We start from the raw sequence: 22,802 nt of genomic DNA on the forward strand, positions 1-22,802 counted from the left end.
TGAACGAATGGTTAATAATACGAATAATTATTATCAACCAATAGTTAGAACGATTAGAAAGATATACCTAATAGTAGTTATATCGTTTGATGAACCCACGATTGTCTTAGCAGGTGGCTGGAACAATATCAAGTAATGTCGTAATTAAACATTTTAATCTACACCGAGAAATGCCGTGTCTATTAGTATAGGTAATAACTTATGGGTCCGTCGATTGATCTAACTCGGAATCGTATTCATAGTGTGCGATATTTGACATGGTATAATGTATCGATATATAGTTACCATCAAATCATTTGAAAACTGTATTTATTTTTACTATTATTATTATTGTAGGGTATAAAATAAGAATAAACGTATCCAAATTATACGTTGAAAAAAAACAAAAATTCTTACTATACAAATATCTAATATTATTGAAAATATTTTATGAATAAGTTACTATAATAAAATTAAAATAACCCATATTAGTCAAGCAAGTATATTTATTTACTATCGAAACAATGAATGAGTTCGCATGATTATTAAATGAACAAAAATGCTAATGATACATCGCTTAAAGTCTGTAGGTACTATTACAGCGACTGTCACTGTTGCATCAAAAATCATATTGGTCTGACGAAATCATAAAATAAAAACTAACTATTTGATCACATTGTAATTAATAAATTGTACACTATTGTAACGAAATTGGGTTCTCAACTGTATTATAATACAGCTGCTCCCGTGCCTCGTACCGTTTTTGTGTATGATAGAGCACAGTTTATGATTTTCGGATTGTTTTATATTGATTCATAGTATACGTTTATTTTTCGATTAAATAAAATCCCATAAAACGATTCGTTTTACAATCAGTAATATTTTAATTCAAACAAAATCTATATGGCATATGAATTATTATATTTATATATATATATATATGATTTATGAAAACAGAATCCGATTATCATATCGATAATTATTTATTTAATGCAAACGTATAGATAATAAGTTGACCTACCTATTTAAATAATTAAAATTGTTCGTACGTACACTATTTCCGTTACACCCATAAAAATTATTTTCACACAACTAATGAAAATGTTTTTTTTTCTTAACAACTAGACTCTCACAGGACATAATTGTTTTAATTAAAATGCATTTTAATGAGACATTTCACGCCCATCTAACATTATCGTATTTAGTAGGTGTTATAATATAAATCATACTGTGTTATAGTCATAATTACATCATCGACAAGATACCAACCATTTTTTTAGAGCTAAAATAGTTTATAATTATTACAAGTACCTAATACTAACTTATAAAAAGAGGTATGTCTTGTTCAAGGGTTATCAAATGGGAGGGGGTAAGGAAGTTATTCCATGAATTTTTTTTCAATATTTATAATTATATACATATTACCTTTATAGTTTTAATAAAACTTATATATAAAAAAGGGCATTTTTATAAAAAATGTGTCCATATTTATACTATCATACGCATATAATTTGTTTTTATATACTACATAAATATTTTTTTTAGTGATGTTTGGATTGTTTTTCAAGAAAAATGTCTATATTAAATACCTGCCAGTATCTCAATTTACTATCAATAATACTGCAATAATAAATATATTCCAGATCAAAATATCTACATTTAATCTATAAGCCATTTCCTGGTTTGATTATTTAGGAGCTTCCTTATAGAATGACATTAAACAAACCTTCGTCTCCGCTATCCCGAATATCCTTTATTATATTGTTGCTATCATAACTATATTTACTAGTGGAAAAGAAAATTGGTAATATGACTAACAAAACACAAAAACAGCATAATAATAATAGTAAACAACACGGCGCACTAAACATCATATTATAATATTCGATTGTATAATATTATTATTTTATGTAATCGAAACAAATCGTAAACATTTTTTTTATTTTCGATAAAGGGTACAGCATACATAGTGTGAACGAAATAACCATATAAAATGATAACGTACAAGCAATGTAGACTTTCGTATTTTTGAACTGAATACATACAAATAAAACATGCAAGATAATATTACCATATGATACAATGGCCGGGGGTGTTTTGTTGTTTGCTGAAAATAACATTGAAATATTTACACATTGTTTATGACACTACCTAGAACTAGATGAACAACCTTGTCATCCTCATTTGATCAGTGGTAACTTTTTAGGGATTGAATCGATCGCGCTATCCCTTAAATACCACTTGGATTTATTTTTTAAAATTTAAATACAAGTATCTACATTTTAAAAATAAATGGTAAATTAAAAAAAATACGGCTGAGATAAGTTTACAATTCTTTAAAATGTATGACACTTTTTTTTTATTTAGTTTAGTGAAAATATTATATTCTTGAGTCTTTATATAAGAGGTGCTCATAGTGCTACTGTATAAATGACGAGCACATCATCAAACTCGATATTATAACTTGGTTTCACTCGTCACAAAATACGATAAGTCTTTTTATGATGGTGAGCAGCCAGCCATATTCAAAAGGCGATAGATTGATTGCATACTTATCGTATGGTATAATTTGATAGTAATATAAATAATAATAATAATAATAATACACACATTAATATATACTTTTGATGATGACGTACTTGACTGGAGAACTTTGTAAACCATAGCGATTGAGGAACAAGAAAATAATAACAATAATGTTTTACTATAATTCATAATATAATTGTTGTATATTATTTGCAAGTAGCGTCGGATGAATAGATTTTTATTTTATTTACTACGATTACAGGAATACAATTTTGAAATGAACTACAGACTATGATATAAATATAAAAGTACAAGTATAGATAGGAATGAAAAGGTATAGTGTTTATTTGCAGTATGCACGATAGTTGGTAATAGGAAAATTATCCCAATAATTTACTAGAGAAATATATATATGGAACGGGAAAGGTGAACGAGTTCTACGATAGAATGCTTTCGTAGCATTTAATGAGAGATAGCGATTGATTTTACTAGTTAAGATGTTAGATACAAATATAAAATTAGATAGAGTAGTTTAGGAAACATCGGAGAGCAATACAACAATCATATAAGAAACAAGGAATACTCAGCCTAGATTTAATCGTACAAATGAAGCCCTGAAAGTATTACTGGAGTTTTAAAAAGATATCAAACATTATAGTATAGCATGAAAACTCGAGGATGGGCCATACAAGTTTACAAGATGAACATTAGTAAGAGCTACAGAACATAAATCGTGTGATATGAGAAACACTAAGTCCAATAGTTGCAATACCTGCTTATAAAAAATACCTCGATGTGCTTTAACTATTTAGTTAATTTAATAATTAACCTAATAAGTTAACTTTCTGGAAAATTCATTGCAAAAACATAGAATTTTTAGTTAATTTAAAAAATAAGATTACTTTAAAATCATATTTATATTATATAACTGTAGTTAAATCTAATTTATTCATTCATTTTTGCTTAATCATTTTGCTTGATTGTGTTTACATGATAATTTCAAATACAAATACATTTTCCTTGATCTAATAATTATTTAGTCGATACAAATGTATAATATTCTAAGCTTGCACTATAATTAATATACAATACAAATAAATAATGCATAAAACATTTTTAACAAAACATATGGACATATGGTTTTTACTTAAAAAAATTAAAAATCTCACAATCACTATAATATAATATTATGTGTATTTTAGTTGGTAATTAAAAAATAATTAATCAAATTATTTTAACTGTACTAAATTAAAAATTGTTCTTCTTATTTACTATACTTTTCGAATTAAATGAATTATTTTTTGTTAACTATTAACTTATAGCTTAGCTTTGAATTAGCTTATTATTTCATTTTCTTTACATTCATCTTTAAGTTTATTATACACATTTATTATGTTTTGTAATGATGTGCACTTAGCCATCATATATCTTAAATTTTTAATTGTATGATAAGTAATATTCAATAAAATACAATAATATATAATAATTATAGTAATAACATATTTATAATAATTATAATAATTGATAGCTTTAAATATAAGATAAAACTCACACATATGTACATATACACACGCACACACTCTTATATGTAAAAGAATTAGATATATAAGGGGACTAGTAGTCGCTAAGATCGGGCAGTCTTTATCATCTTATTGTGCGGATGGTCAAAAGCGAGTGTAAGAGACTACGCAGATCGTTCATACAATAAGACATAATAATAAGTTTGTAATTGATTAAAATATATATATTAAAAAGTGTTAAAAATAAGTTAAATAAAATTACAATTGTGATTCAAAGAAAAAAGGTCTAATTATTTCAAAATATAAATCGATCACCTCATATTACATCTTGAACGCGAACCACGATTTCAACAAGCAAGTCGACACAGGAAGCAGAGAGGTAATATCATTAAAATATAATTATTTAGCAAGTAATAATTTAGAAATATATAATAGTCCCCAATCAACTTACTATTATTCTTTCTCAATCATTACAGTTTATATATAATAACCTCGATATAATAGCACAGGTAAATGCATTTACAGAGTAAATGACGGGGAAAATGAAACGTATATTATACTTTTTTGCGCTTACACCGGCTTTCCAAATCCGCTCATCGCATCCTACCACACAACACACACGGACGACCACGACGGTTTCTCGGTCACCGCCGTGATTTATTCATATTATATACACCACACGCCACCGCCGTTATAATAATAATATATACATAATATAATAATACACACACACAAACAAACATATATTCACATGCATGTATATACACACTCGTATTATATAATGTATATACATATAAACTCTCCGCAGATTTACGCGTGCGTGTTATCATTACAGGTCCATATATCACACACTGCGCGCTTTAGCTGTTTTGGTCTTCATGTGTGTTGTTTACATAAAGTCGCGGGTTAAATGCGCATAATGTACATGACGACTCATATACATACACGCACGTGTATTAGTGATACTATTATACAGAGTGATTCACGAATCCTCTAGTATGCACGCCTCATTTTCCTTTTTCAAAAATGCGGTTATTAAAAATTTTAGTTTTGGAATTTTTTAATAAACTTATAATTACCAAATTCTTAAAAAAAATTATTACTTAACGAATACTTTATGAAGAACAAATTTATGTTTTTCAAATGAGAAACATCTTCCATTTCTACTGGAAATGATTTTTTTGAATATTTTGGCATAAATATATTTCAACATCAAAATTTGAACGAGTTGTTTGAATATAAATGGGGGTTTTCATTTCAAAAACAGAATTTTGCATGGCTGTACTACTGTACAGTTCTTAAATAACATAAGTATTTAACATACTTTTTAAATAAAAATATGGGTTTTTAGTATAAATAAATATTCCAAAAATTAGAAATTGATTAAATTATTATTGTCAAACGAAAAAAATGGAGTTGAGCATGCTTGGTGAATCACTCTGTACATTATACTGTTGCTACTGCTACTCGTATAGTATATTATAGTATACTATTACAGCTATAATACGTATATATATATATATATATTATGATTTATCGTACTCACACAGACAACCGGACATATTGAGACTACAAAACGTGAGTGTGTTTTTATTTATTTTTTTTTCGTTAGTTTGCTGAAATATTAGCTGCGGTTAAAAGACGGTAGCGCGCGTCGCATGTCTGCGACTCCTCGTTCGCATATTACACATACACGCACACAATTTACGACGGCCGTCGATTTATATGTAAAGCCGCGGTTTCCAGAGACCCGGCGAGCAGACGTCGTTATTATCGTGTCGTATATATGTACATCTTGTCCGGTTCGCGTGTTTTTCTTTATATCATCATTTCCCTTTTTCTACCAAACGACGAACTTTATTCGTTCGTATTGTTGTTATATTGTTTCAGTTTTTCTGTTAGTTCTTCACCTCCTTTCCATTTCAAAAAATAATGATATGACTGTAATATTGTCACAGGCATAATAATAATTACTGTTAGGATGGGGAAGTTATCATATTGCATATATATGAGGTGTATTCAGACTTCATTGGTAAGATAAATTAAACTTTAGACCCTTTCCCTCTAAAATAAATAAAAATTGTAATAAAACCTTACATTTTTGTGATTAAAATATAAAATTATTTAGTTACTTTTATATAACAAATTTAACTATTTAATAGCAGTTTTATCTCATCAATAATTTCTGTAATATCTATTTTTGATTTTTTTAAAACAAAATTTTAAATGTATGAGTTTATTAAAAAAAAAACCAAAAAAAGAGGGGCTTCGGGGATATATATATAATTGGGAATCACGAAGGACGCATATGGTGTAACCTGTGATGGCATGCTACAGCATTGGCTAGTTAGAACATGTAGATCTAAATAAAATAATCGTAGTAGGAGGAAGTACATAAGTTTCTATTATACATCCCGAAGCCAAAAATTAAGGACCAAATACATCAAATACTATTGACTTTGAGTTAGATTTTGAGTATAATGAAAGAGGTAGCTTATGGAAGAGCCTACGACGAAAACGATCTATTTGTATAATAATATATGGCTATTCTAACTGTACTGTAAATTGGAAACGACGAAGGTTTACACAATAATAAGTATTAAAAAAAGCTAGTTTAAATAAATGTCAACGATTTGTGTATTATATACATATATATAGATACAACGTAAGAACGGTCAAGTGAACTTAAATGAAACAAAAAAAATTAATAATATCACGAGATAATATGCTATCTGTTTTTTCCAATCCTCTGCTACTTTTCTATCGTTTTATGTGAAAACATTGTTTCCGTGTAAATGAAAAACGATTTATACCAGAATTTAAAACATTATTCCAGAATACAGATGGTTAGGTCTGGGTTGGTTATGTTTCAGACTCATGAGAGACCTAGTGTATGTATATACATACAGAATACAATAATTTATGGTAATAATTTTGTTTTTCATAATTTTATAGATATATTTACCTTTAAGTTATGATTAACATAAAAACATTTTTCTATTAAAATTATAAAATTTATTTACAAAAAAAAATGATTTATTCGTTTAGTGCTGAGAATATTATGTTTGATGTTAGTTTCAATATTATACTGAAATACATATATGTGGTATGTTTATCGTTTATTTTCAAAACTCAATGCGTACACAAAGTATAACAATATTAAAATAACGGTATAATAACATTCATGTTTCACAATTAAAAAATAGTTAAGATATCTAACTATGACTAGGTACCTAAAGTCTGAATGGTTGGCATTGTCAACATTTATTTCCTAGTTATTCAAATTGCGGTAAGTTATTATCATACTGTTGCCTTACCTACACGGCGTACGGATTTTTAATGGTTAATTAAACATTTAAAACGTTTTATATCGTAATGATTATGTTACTACTATGCAGTATTTATTAAAATTAAATTAATTAAAACGAACCCGAACCATAATAACAATAATCATATTGTTTTTATTTCTCTTGTTGTTGTTATTATTATTATTGTTACGTAGGTACTAGCAATATTACAGAAATAGTTACTAGTGCACAGCATAAGTGGTAGATACTCTAATCGCAATGCGTTTGTATATGTCTTCATTAAGATAATAACGAAATGTCAAACAATAAAACTAAATGCTAAGCTATAAAAGAACTGAGTATTAATTTTTATTATTTCATAGCAACACTGTATTTTTTGTATCGTAGAATAACGATTTAAACCAAACGGAACTACTTGCCACAAACGAAAACATAATCAATTTGTAAAGATATCTTGTAAATATTATTATTTAATACTATTATAGTATAATATTTTATATGTAATACATATAGCTATATAAGTATATATTATGTTATATACCAATACTACTGATATAATTAAAGCTGCGATTCCTGCTCGCCTATCTTCCCATAAAGAAAATTCCTGTTTTACTTAATCTTTAAAATTTGTATTTATATATTATACCTATATTTATAATACTCAATACTATCCCTCTTCACTCTTAAAGAAAATTTATAATTGCGCCACTATGGTCCATGTTCTGCAGTATTTTTGTATAAAATCATCACCACTATCACTATCAGAATTATAAATCATTTTTAGATCATGGAAAAACAACTCGAATATTATTATTATTAATATATTATTTCATGTTTAGGGTTGGGATTTATATGTAATACAAAACCAAAAATATGTACATATTATATGTAATAAAATAGAAAAAATATGTAGTATAAAATAAAAGAGTAGTAAGAAAAATTTAAAATTATGTTAACGTGTAAAATTAAAATTAAATTCTAAATAATTTTTGAATAATATACAATTAATTGTTTTTAATTTCTAATCAATTTATTAAAATATAAAAAATAAAGATATTTTCACAACCACGCGAACGCAAGTACTGATACTGATGAAAATTCGTAAATATATTTTGTCTAATAATTGTTGAATATAAAGTATAACCTAAGATCATTAATGTATAGTTATCGAACAGAAACAAATAAAATAAACTATAAACAAGTTATTAATATAGTTATACGTATCTCCTATATGCATTGTACACTACACTTACAATTTTTACAAGTACTATTATTATCAAAGTATAAATGTATAATACTACTAAACCACCAAAATTGTCAAAAATGCAGAAATTTTACAAATAATATTAAAATATGTATTTATGACGAAATATGTAAAAACATTTAAAATAAAATATGTTTTATTTTATTGCAAATCACGTGAAATGAATTTATCATTTGCAATACTTAATTTATCATGTTTTAGTAAAAATATGTATTTACATATAAATCCCAGCCCTATATCATGTCAAATCGCCCGATCCATTGAACAGTGTTTTTGGATCACAACACTATATCTTCAGACCACGATGCGTGCTATAACAATGCGGTTCTTAACTACTAGTTCCTTAAATATTATAATATGTAAGCATCCCTCACTAGTTTACTACACTAGTTAATTCTACTACACAACCACACCTATTATGCTGAAGTACTATATTATTGTATATATATATATAAATATACATCACAATTATTGTGTATTATACACAATATATACTCCGTGAGTTAGTTAACGCCCAAAATATATAATCATAAAAATCCTGAGTTTTCTTGTTGTAGTCACTGAGTGTGGGATTTAGCGGCAAAGAAGAAAAAAATTTAATTAATAATATCTGATATACTATATTTTTAGCATACCATTTATATAAATTATTTTTTTTATAGCGCTAATAATTAAGTTAGACAAATTAAAAAGGATCTGAGACGACTAGTATCACTGCAACAGTATACTACAGCGGAAATATTAAATTGTTTCACTGCCAAAGTAAATCAAAATCATAAATTCCTAATTAGGCGGACACATTCATACTGATATGAGTAATATATGTGTAAAAACTTAAAATGTAGTTTTAAATATCAATTCCTGAATAAGTTGCGAATTGTTTTATAGATAGAGAAAATAGTTTAAAATTGGTTAAAAAAATGAAAGTACAAAATATTGAATATACCTATATATATTATATAGCATTACATACGCGGTGAGAAAAAATTGAAATGTTGATAAGGGTGAAGGTTGAGGAAAGTATTTCAATGGAACTCCTACTTTAATTTTGTTTATAACTCAACTACTAGTTTGCTTTGTTATTCAAATAAATTTGATCAAACAAATAATGTACTATGTCGAATACAAAAAAAATATAAAAATTCCATTGATATTTTACCATCTCTTACACGGGAATATTAAAATTTTAAATATGTACCTGTGTGTTTTTTATTTGTAATATACTTTCTAGTTTTATGTTTTCCAGTAGCTTACAGATAAACACCGATCTGATTATATAATATAATATGTGGTGATTTAAACATTTTTTAGTGGATAAATTTGGTGGTATTATTATAATAGGTAATATTTAATTTTGGGTTTTACTAAAACTTTTCCGGGAAACAATTTTTTATAAGAAATGTTAATCTTTAATAATGGTGAACTTATTTGCATTTTACCCCGTCACCACCTCAAACGACGCTATTATGGATACACGATAGTGTAGTACAAATTGTTACACCCCGATCACTATACTCACCGCAAATACGAATTGCCCAGTTCGTGAACTGGACTGCGATAAAATATGCGCTGCTCAATTCGTAAACTGTACAATTACTATAGTTTTAGAACTATACGACCTGCTAATAAATTACGTTAGACTTCGACTTAATTTGTGTATTACCGTGGTTTTACACTAAAGTACGAAATGGCATAGAGCAATAATATTAATAGTACGAAATGTTTTATAAATCGCTATATATGCTTTATACAATGTGTATAGAATGCCATTATTCGTTAATAGGGTTAAAATTGTATTACTTTATATACAATAACGCAATTTAATAATATAATATAACCAGGAGTAAATCTATAGTCTATATTGTGGTTTTATATTGACAAACGAATTAAAAATATTTAAAAAAATAACTTATTGATAAAACAAATTTTAATATTTACACTGTTTTTAAATTCCGAACGAAGCGATTTAACAATATCACCTTTTTTGTTGTTTTTAATTGATTTTTACTTTACTTAGAAAAAGTTAGAAAGTATTAGTTAAAAATGATGTGGTTGTTTTTTACTGTCTTTTGGAGCAATAAAAACTAAAAATATTTAAATATTTATATTTATTTTATCAATAATGGTTGTTTGTTATTTTAAAATATTTTTAAAATTACTCTAAAATCTAAATTAAAATTTAATTACAACTTTAAAGCTTTACGTACATTATTATATTTTATCTTACGCAATGAAATTTTCAAATAAAAATTTAATTTAATTTAAGCTATTTATATTGTATTATCATTCAATTATAAGGCCAATGCCTTGACTATATTACTAAAATTAAAAACTATGAGCCGAGATAGAAGGCGCGTTTTCAAATGACTAATGCACAAAACGCAATTATAATATGTATAGTTTATAAATTTAAAATATTATACAGTTATATTTCAAACTACTAAGACCGTCCTTTATCGTTAATCCGATTTAAAATGCGTAGAGATGGTATATAAATATAAGATCTACATGTATTACTAAATTCGTAAAATAAATTACAATAATATCAATATAATATATATATTATAGTCAAATACAGTAAAATAAAAACTAGTATCTCCACTTAAAATCATTTTTCATGTACAATGATTTATGCATACATTACAGTGACCAATTCGACGAGGTACACTCGACATCTATTGTATAGCAAGCGGCTATACCTACTTGCGCCCTCTTTTATTTTTCTCTTTTTACTGATTATTTTGAAAATTACTATGGTATTTTAGTTTTAACTTCCCAAAATATACGATATTTTAGAACTTTTGACACTTCAAAACCATACTGTAGAATATTATATTAGTATCGCAAGCTATATAAAAACATTACTATGCCACCATGCAGCTTTTTATCCTCGGGTTAAAGAGTAAAGATAATTTAAGTGATGTTTTGACATTGTACAATAGACATAATACGTATTGACAGTTTTCAGTTTTCGTAAAGCCATCAACATTTTTGATTAGTACATATGATTTAAAATATTAAAATATTACCCAGTTCAAAAATTGTAAGCCGATATTCTTATACGCTATAATAGTATTTGTTATAATGTATTGTGTATTTGAAATTTGTTCATATCTATATTACACACACACATCATCTCTAGCACAATCTTTGGAACACATTATTTTTTTTAACTGATTAAACAAAAATCCCTTTCTGTGAATCTAATCAAACACTGCATACAGACCTAAAAATGAATACAGTACCAAAACTTCTATACAATTGTCTGTAAATACCTTCCTGTAATGAATTAAGCTTGTTGTACATAACATGTACAGATTGTTTAATTTAAAATAAAATAAAGTGCAAAAAAAAAGTATCATACGATAAAAATTGACGTAATAATAATTATAAAATATGTATTTAATTTAAAATTCACATGCCGTTGTAACTAATTTAACTATATTTTATCATTGCAATTTGTTTTAATATATATAAAAAAAAAACAATTATTCTTCTAATATAAATATACACAAACAAATTAAATTAAAAATGAAAGTTATGCACAAAAGCTGAAATCACAAACACTCTAAGTATCAAAAAAAATAATTTTACTACTGGTATCAGACATTTTAAAGATTTATATAATAGATAGTAAGCTAATAATGTAGTTTAGGTTACAATTACGATGGACAATTTAATCACAATTATCATTCTACTAGTATATTTTCAATATAAATATATATTATAATTATAAAACCACTTTAAACTTTTTCAAACATATTATTTAGCTGTTGATGACATCAATATAATAACATAAATTAATTATATTAATATAATTAATATTCATTTTAGCTGATCACCCAAGGTACAGTTTATAAATACTTACTTCCAACTAATATAATATTAGGTAGCAATAAAACCTTTTTAACAAGTATAAATACATAATTCCTGATAACTAGTATGCGTAGTAACACATAATCTATACAGTAATCATTAAATTACATTATATTATTACATAATATTATAATATACGTATTGAGCACACTATCAGACTGAATAATATTCCGCTGTCAAATATTCGTAATTGAATATAATTCGAACATTTTTTAAAGAAAATTGGAAATTTAATATACTTAGTAGATACATTGACTTAATTAATCCATATAGTTATACACATAGTTTAATCGCAGTTTTGGGAACTCGACGAGATAAAGAATGTAATGAGTAATACTACGTTTTATATTCAATTATATTATCGAAAAACATTAAAATCGATTTTTTTTTTATTATTACTGGGCAATCTTCTAACTAAATTACTGATAAACTTGAAAATAAAATTGACGTTTAATCGTTGACCTAGAAAATATAAGTAAACTGTGTGAATAGAAAATGTAATTAATTTATATCGAGTTATTAAGAGTTATGTTCGCGAAGAGTGTGTTATAATTTATATGAGACTTGTATGTAAAGACCAATTAATCATATCGAATATACATTATACATATTATAAAATAGAATCACAGTAAACACTACTTTACTATAATTCCAAAATTTAATCACATAGATTAATGTATAAATTTTATACCTTAAATATTATAAAACATACACTGAAAATAGCTGCTAAGATAAATATATTTTATTTTCAGGCCATCAAATAACGTAAACAGTAAAAAACTAAAATCTTTAATACATGACTAGTATATAATATGTACTACCGTGAAATTTTTATGGAATGATCTGAATCTATACTAAATAGATTTAATGAAAACTATTAAAATATAATCGTTTTAAAAAAAATAATAATAATAAATTCAATCATGAATGACATTTTTAAATTATATAAATTGTTTAATCATTTTACTTTTAATTAATAGTCTTATCTAGTTAGATACTAAATATCTTTGATAAATTATAATAGACACTAATGAAAAAACGATGACATGAGTCAAAATACAATAAAACGTCTAAGGAACAAGACGAGAATATTAGTCACCTTAGTGATAAGTCAATTATTTTACTTATTATTTTAACTTAGTATCAAATTAAAAATAAGCAATTCTTTTAAAAAAATATATAAAATGACCATTATCAGTATACGTTTTTATTTATATTAATACTCGCGTACATTATGATTTACAAAAAAATAACGATGATTATATATGTATATATGTATATTTTATATAATATTATATGACTAGTTTAATTACGAAAATATTATTACGTATTATTTTGAATCATTTATATTGGCTGACCGATTAAAAATATTTTAAATAATTTTCAATTATACCTTTAAGATATTTTGTAATGTTATATTTTATATAGTAAAATGTGGTGAAATGTGGTAAGAATATAAAACGTATTTTTGCAGGAAACATACAAATATCAAACATAATACCTAATCCCATGTGAGTGGCAATAATCATTTTTTAATCACGATTTTAGTATACGATTAACACTACTTTAAGACAAACCAAAATGAATCACAAAAATTTATTCTTTGTACGGAATATATAATAATTATTACAATTTAGTTGAATATATTGCGTATTATAAAATTAGCTTTTCGGTTAATAAACATTTTACCATACGATGCCATCACAACGGAATGACTTGTAAGTTATATGGTAATAAGGGAACAATAATTTGAATATATCTTTATTCCATATACACAAGCACTCGCAAAGGAGTATTATAATGTACAGTACGATGTTTTCACAAACATTCGAAACAAATTCTGCAGCAGTAACCATTTATATATTATATACGATATGTGGAGTTATGAAGGTTTTATTTCATGTTTGCACGACGTTTTATTTACCATCAGAAGAGGATGTATACATTACACATTTATACACTCAATTGAGTTTTATTAAAATCCAATATACAGGGTGATTAGTATCTGCATGAACTTACAAGTATTATTAAAATAATCTAAGTTATTTTTTTATAATATTCAACAAGAAGTACGATAAAGTTAAAAAAAATAGAATCCAAAGAAAAACAGACACCAAATAAAATAATGATCATAAATTAAACATTAAAACGAGTATACAATACATTTCCCGACAACCCGTGCATAATTTTTATATTAGACGGTCTATCATACTGCAGTATACATTACAAATAAAAAAGACAAAACAGGTAATTCAATAGAGTAATTACATATTGTATATCGAGAATAAAATGTTTTGAGTGCGCTATAGGATCTATACATAATAAAAACATAAATAGAAAATGTATTTTCGCAGTTAATATTATGGAATATTATTCTGAACTTTGAAACTTTAGTATTATAAAGTATTATTATTTAATAAATACTCACAATCACTGTACAAACTCATATGTATCTATCTACGACAAGCAGACGTTTATATAAACGTCAAATTACTTAAATAAGTTTAATTTGATGATTTTAATGAACAAAATATTAATAAAAAAAAGTTTTTTCAAGTCTTAAAACGCCCCGAAAATTTTAAAATTAGTTCAACGTGTTAAAGGAGACGAAGAAGAAATAAAACGCTGCTGTAGATGTTGTTGACTTCCGAACCATTGTCTTAAAGAGCTCGTTTTAAATCGTAACCACTCTACTAATTGGTATAGCAATACGGTCTTAATTGGCATTCACATTCTTTGTATAACATTCTTCTTAGATGTTTGTTTTTTGCTCAAATTTAAGAAATACCAGAAAATATTCTATGGATATAAGTACTAACAACACTACAACTGCAGCACATGTTTTTTAAACGACTTAATTTGTGTAATAAAACTCAAAAATAAATCCCGTCCTTCAGGCATATCATAATAAAATAATAATATTACATTTCACGTATAGTTTTATACCGAACACAATATGTAAAGTTGTACACTAATAATTCTTGTTCAACCTATGGTCGTCGTATTATATTCCAACCAAGATGAATATATCACAAGATATAGGTAAACCTTTTATTTAATATTTATATTATGTTAACTATTTCATTTATGTCAATACTATTGGACTTATAGTTTATACCGATCGATGGATTTTTTTTCCATTATGATAGCGATTGTTTTTAAAATAAAATGTAATCGTTAATGTTAAATACTACAAATTTGACTCAAAATTTTGTATTTGAATTTTTGGTTTGAATACATTGTTTGAAAATTATAACGTATGAGTGTAAATAAAACATTTTCATTTGCGTTGAAACTCATATTATGTATTCCCGTGGGTAATAATATTTGCCATAAACGACACGCACGAAAGCCTTAATAACATAAAATCAGCAAATTCGATAAATTACGTACATATTATGATGACAGTAATTATGTTTCCTAATCTAAAATAAAATCATTAAACATTATAAAAAAGGTACACTGCATTTTGTTTGGTGAATAATTATTACCATTTCTATATAATATGTAATTAGGAAGCATAATAATATTATATTAGTTTTGTAGGTCATATGTTGATTTTTTTTTCTTATAGTACAAACAGTTTTTTTCACGTCACTAAAAGTTACTGCATATTCAAGGGAATATAAATTATATTAGGCGAATTTAAATTATAATTACTCTTTCCGTTATCGTTTCTAGAACTAAAACTTTGATTAACGGCGTAAGGGCCAAACTCGAACTAAAACTTCTCATCCAAGATTAAAGCATTATGTTTTTTATGTGACTCGATTATTAAAACATGTAGCTTAGTGACTTTTGGCTAAAAAGAACTAATAGAATACCCACTGAAAAAAATTAATTCTAAATTCAATTAATGACGTGATAGAACAAAAAAAAGTAATACTCGATATGCACGATTAAACCTAGTACCGAATAGAAAATTGTGAATTCATTCCGGTTGTAAGTTAGGATTCCAAGTAGTGCTATTAATTAGTCGACTTAAATATTAGTACAACAATGGTTTGTTATGATAAGAAGGAATAAAGTGGTGAGGTGAAAAAAAGAAGAGAAATAAACGAAGAATGGCCAAAAGTTTAAATTACTAAGTACCAGTAATGCAATTTTCTTTATATAATATTTGTACTACCCTTCTCCGTCACTATTATATTGATTTGGTATAGGATTTTTGTAAGTGTATTAACGTTTACCGAGATAGGGAAAATATATACGCATGAAAGTTTCCACCAAACTAATTGGCGACAGAGAAAAGTAAATTTCATAAATATAAAGAAAGTTTTGTTGTTATCAAAAATGTAGACCACGTTATTTTACATCTCTTATGATCGGAGCCGCGTGCAACGTGTCGTCATTAAATCGATCATCCGGCGCTGTATCGTGTGGCATTATACTAAATGATATTTGTGCGACTATTGGAACCAATAGTTTTTTTTTGCAAACGCCCTTAATTGTTTATTTACTTAATAATTATTCGGAAACAACAACTCATGGAACTAGCAGTTTGCATATAATATTTTCATAAATACATATAACATAATATCAATTCCTAATTCCATTTCATGCATACTATACAGTAACTGCCTTATTCCTCCGTCACATTGGATACACGATTACTATCCTGGATACCTACATAACCATGAAGATTTGACAATTTTACGTTATAAATCAAATATACCTAACCTTTAGTCATATTAAAGTTAAGTATTCGGGCTCTATATAATACTAACTTTATGTATAATAACTCTTGGAACGGAAATATTTTACGACGTCTGTGAAATACACTAATAATACTTGAGTACACGCTTCGGTGATAATATTTCCGTTCATATGTGTAGGTTAACATGTGTGTTCCCGTTAATATTATAAATAGTTAATTCGATTTGCGATCTGAGAGATATGGCGTATGGGTTTTGAGTGTAATAATACATATTCGCCTAGCTCGCATTCAAATGAGTCAATAAATTCTCAGTGGAATATCACATACCTCAAGCCATATATTATTATAATATAATACTATTGGCATAGAAACACTAACAACCGATATCAACGTAGAAAATAACGGTAAACGATTTAGATCATTGTATTGTCATCTACTCTCTTAAATGTTAAAAAAATACATATTAAAGCTTTGAGTACATTATTATATTAAATAATCAAAGCCTATTTATTCGTCAATATTCAATAACCCTACCATCCATTACAATATTATCAAATTCACAATCTGCGTATATATTATAATAATAATACTAAAAAAAAAAATAATCGTCAAATTAGTAGTTATATGCTTATTACAACCTAAATATTTTAATAAACAATCAGCTCTCAACTCTTCATACTCTATCCCTTTCAATTTGGCGATGTGTGGTTTTAATCCGATTTTAATTGAAACCCCACGGTGAAAGAAATACGATGTGATATTAGGTTTGCCTACCCTGCACATTTAACTGCAGACAGAGATAGAGTGTAATAATATATTATAATTATGTGACGGCCTCTTACCATGACGCTCAAAACTTGATAGGTTTCGACTCACCGAAAATATAGAATGGGCTATAATCAATGAGTAATTTTGATACAAATTTATTAAATCCTAGCCAAATATTCGATACAAATAAATCAGAACTAGGCAAAATACAATCTGATTACATGATTTTAATTCATAGGCAGAAAATCAAAAATATTTTCTTTACATAAAAACATATTGCTAAAATATCAGTCAACGTAGGTACATTTGTGATTAATTGTCTTACAAAGTTAATAAGATGACACGGAACTCGAAAAAAAATGCTTAGTATAATTCCCTCCCTGTTGTGCGTTCGTATTTCATAGACCTTTTCGTCACTCATAGAAACTGTTTTCAAACACACCTTTGTTGTTCAAGTTTTATCTATACGGTTTCATCTGAAATATAATTTTCAGAAAAAAAATGGTAGACGATTACCTACCTACTATAATAAAAGTATTTAAATGTACCTTTGTAAGTTGTAACTACAAGTTTAATTATTGGAAATTTCACTATTTCACTTACACCACTGGTATGAATTATTTCAAAATACTATACTCTTAAATATAATTCCTAACAATTATTTATATTAGTTTCAAATAAATTGAAAATGATAAATAACTTTTTATTAAAAGATAAACAAGTGGTTACCACTCTGTTGTATAGTAGGTATCGAGTGGGACACTGTAATGGATGTGTTACATTTAAATTCATTGAAAACGAAAAACTATTCTGGCGGAGACAATCTGTGAGTATATTAATAAATATATTATTTCAAGTTATGCTTGTTTGTATTACTATTAGGTAAAGTACCTAGTTTATTTTACTGTTAGCCATACAATTGAATTAATTAATTTTTGAAAAATCATTGCATATGAAATAATTTTAAGATTTTCTTCAATTTTAAAATATTAAAAACGAAAAATTATAAACTTCTAACTACAAAATAATTTCTGCATTTCCAATAATTTATAAATTTCGTCCAAGTTTTAAAATTAAACGCTCGTAAAATAATATTGTGATAATATATTTTTTAGTATGTTAATGAACCATTTACATCATTAAGTATTTTTACTCGAATAATTTCTTATCAACATTTAAAAAAAATATCGGAAAAAATGGAAAATTTAAAATGTCTATAAACTGCTCAATAAGCTTCAAAATATTTTTAAAATAGTTTTATAAAAATTTGGTAAACATTTTAAGTATTACAATTTTTTTTTATGTTACAACAAGATAAAAAAATCAATTGAATTTATACAAAACTGGATTTAGAAAAAGGTTTTTTTTTGAAAAATTCTGAATTTTTAACTTTTATCTCAAAAATACAAACCAGATCCAATAAAGTAACTATCCACAAAATTTAAAATCAAACCATTATTTTGAAGAATTATTATATCCACATAAATACAAACATACGAAATAAACTCTATCGTTGTAAAATCAATACATAATTTCAATTAATATTATTGTATGTGAAAAAAAATTACAATATTTTTTTAATGTACTTAAATTTACTATTCTATAGATAACATTAAATTTAAAATATAAAGAAGCAAATAATTTTTACCAAATGTCTAAAATACAAAACGCCTTCCACCCCACCAAAAATAAAAAATAAGTACTAAATCATCAATCCAATATCAATAAAAGAAAAAAAACAAAACAAAAATGTCTATACAAAATTATAAGACAGTGGTCTTCATCACCGACAATGATAAAAACGTATATTAAATCTGTACAAAATAACGAATAAGAGAGCATTGAAATTAATTAAAACACAATATGTATGATTTAGTAGAAGAAATATAACTTATTAATAAAATATATGATTTAGAAAATTAGACGTTATAGTCAACTGTACATTATATATATTATAATTATTTTATGTGTCCAATAATGTTATTTAAGTACCTATGGAACATTAAGAGCAATAATACACATGGAAACGAAAGTGATAGAAAGTATTTAAACGTGATGAGTATTCCACGGATAATTTATAGGTTAGTTAAATCTAAAAGGAAATATCAAAGAGTAAAAAAGTAGCGTTTAGATTAAAAGGCAAAGCAATGATAATGAATTTCACGATAAAGAAAAAAGTTTATATTAGAAGTTACTCAGGAAATAAATTTAACATATAAGACCGTAGATATAATTCATTAGAAAGAAGTAAAGAACGACACAGAGCTATAAATAACAGTTTTAACGCGTAAAAGAATAACGTAAATTATATTAATTGTCGTTGAAATAAATATTTAAACTGTCCGGGCAGGATACAGTGTGCATTGCAAGGCACTAATCTTGCTTCGTTCGCGTAGGACAGACCAATATTCTTTTAAAAAATCCGAAAGTAACGATAAATCATCGCATTCGCAAGACGAGTCTCGGCAAACCTAAACTATATCGCTGAATGCTGACAATTCTTCGGTATATTTTGACAGTTTTTTTGGGTTTATCCTTATACGTGAACCGGGAAATTGGTTGTAAAAACTTATATCTTTTCAATATCTTGTGTGTTATACACGCAAACAATATCGTTATTTCCATTGCTTAAAAATGTAAGTGGCATTATGTATGACCAATGCATTTTTAAAGATTAAAAAAATTATATACTTAATTGTCAATGATTGACAATGGTGTATAATCATGTTATTTCGATTGAACTTTAAAACGTATAGGTGCGACGGATGAAGTTAATATAAGTTTCAATAATGAAAAGTGAGCGACAGGAAAAACGATCGTTTTACAATATGCCACTATAATAAGTCGTAATTTTTTTTTTTTTAATTGTATTATCCGTTTCTTCGACATTACTAAGGCAGCAAATACGTTGATAATAATAATAATAATAATATCTACACAATACCGAATTCGGACGAAAATCGATACTCTTCAACGTAATACATTGGAATTTAATTTACCCGACGATATAGACTTTATACATTTTACTTCATACCTACTACTAGTACAATAAAGTAGCTTGTATAATAATATACTTCGTCCGAAATTATTTCTTATTAAACAATACGCGTATTGAACTGCTTGTGCGCGCGAGTTGATGTGCAGAATAAAGATCATAAAGACAAACGAGTAATAAAAATACTGCAGAGAAAACGATATAAATATAATTTAGATAATTTGTGCGTTTGCAGAAGGATAACGCAACATATATGACTTTAAGAGAATAATATAGACCATTCCTGGTTTGTGTGAGAAAACATAATATTCATATTGAGTGTATGCTGCTCTGAGGGGATAAGAAGTGTTTGCCTTTAATAAACCTGTAAAATCTACGAACGAAATTATTTTACATGTAAATACACATGTGACCTATATCATTCGTTGGCGTTAGAAACCGACAAGTTTCTGAATAATTTTAAAATATTTTCGGTACAAAACATGGTTTAAACATAATAATATATGATATATTATATACTTATTATATTTAAAAAAAATAATCTTTGAAGTATAATAATATTTATAACATACTAACTCGTTACGCCGGAATCACATTGCTAGTAAAATAAGTTATTGTTTTTAGAGAAAATGAATGTTTTTCTACCATGTAATATAACCATACTAGTATAATAGGTGACATGTTCGTGCACGTGCGTTATTGGATCGCTATTTCTTTTATGCTATGATGATTATTTTACTACTCATACATTCACACGATTTAAAACTACCCTTTCATAATAAATTTCTTGAAACTAGTCCGTATTGAATCCCTTTATAATACAATACAAACAAATTTTTTCAAATCGTTTTCTTTATTCTTGTGATTTACAAGTTGGTCAGTTTCTAAAGAAAATGAATAAAACCAATAAAAAAAAAAAATGTATACAATGCAGTGGTATTGCTTGGTCGTGTTATGACGAGAAGCTATATTAAATTGTTGGTGCAGAAAAAAAAGTTCGGTGACGATGGTAATTCTTTTTGACATGTCGCGATTGCTAAGTTCGTTTTTCTGGGGTTTTCTCTATTACAGGAACAATGCATGCGACTGATTTCACGGGCTTTTCAAAATCGTAATTACTGAGTATGCCAGTATCATTATTCTTTGCTATTCCCCCCCCCCTAAAAAGAAAAAAATAACAACACCATTTCATCTGCACCCGGTGTCGATAAAACCACGAGTCAGTGGTGTGGTGTAAGTGAGCTTAAAAAATAGACAGTTGCCGACCTGGCCGACCCGCACCCTCTTACACGTTAAAATAGTTATATGATATTGTGATAACATTTTTAGTTTTTTTCATTTTATTTCAAATCTGTTCTCTGTAATGTTAAATAATAAACATTTTAAATTTTGTTTTGCTTCATATTTATGATATAATAGTTAAGCTATTATAATATGTAGCTAAGAAATTTTTATTCAGAGATTTCAAGAAACACACATGATGTGCTTCAAATAAAATAAAATATCTATAAATAAGCTCTTAATTTGAATATCAACTAGTTCTTACTGTAATATTTATCATTTCTTAGAGTTTAATAAAACAAATAAAAAGCAATCTTGTTTACACGTCTCACTAAATATTTTATGTTCATAGAATAAATATTTATTGGAAATCCATCATATAATAATTACTAGTAATGGGTCTCTCCAGGAAACTTAAATCCATTACTTCTGTGAATTATTTTTTTTCACGAAAACCACTCATCGACATATTAATAAACAATTTCTCATACACTAGAGCGTAAGTTCTCAAAAACGATATTATAATATAAATAATTAAATAACACTATTTAATATTATTATTATTATACTTCAAAGAAGACAACCAATAAATCATATAAGCGCAACTCAGCCACCGGGGTCAATAAAC

At 26.4% G+C, this 22,802-nt stretch overlaps 1 protein-coding gene across 1 annotated transcript in view; it reads right to left on the reverse strand.

Moving 5' to 3' along the window:
- Positions 1 to 22,802, reverse strand: part of LOC113556860 — a 503,097-nt gene that overhangs the window by 470,439 nt on the left and 9,856 nt on the right. The gene's annotated exons all lie outside the window — the stretch shown is intronic.

Source organism: Rhopalosiphum maidis, chromosome 3 (genome assembly GCF_003676215.2).
Source record: "Rhopalosiphum maidis isolate BTI-1 chromosome 3, ASM367621v3, whole genome shotgun sequence".
In the NCBI taxonomy this organism is placed as follows: Eukaryota; Metazoa; Arthropoda; class Insecta; order Hemiptera; family Aphididae; genus Rhopalosiphum; species Rhopalosiphum maidis.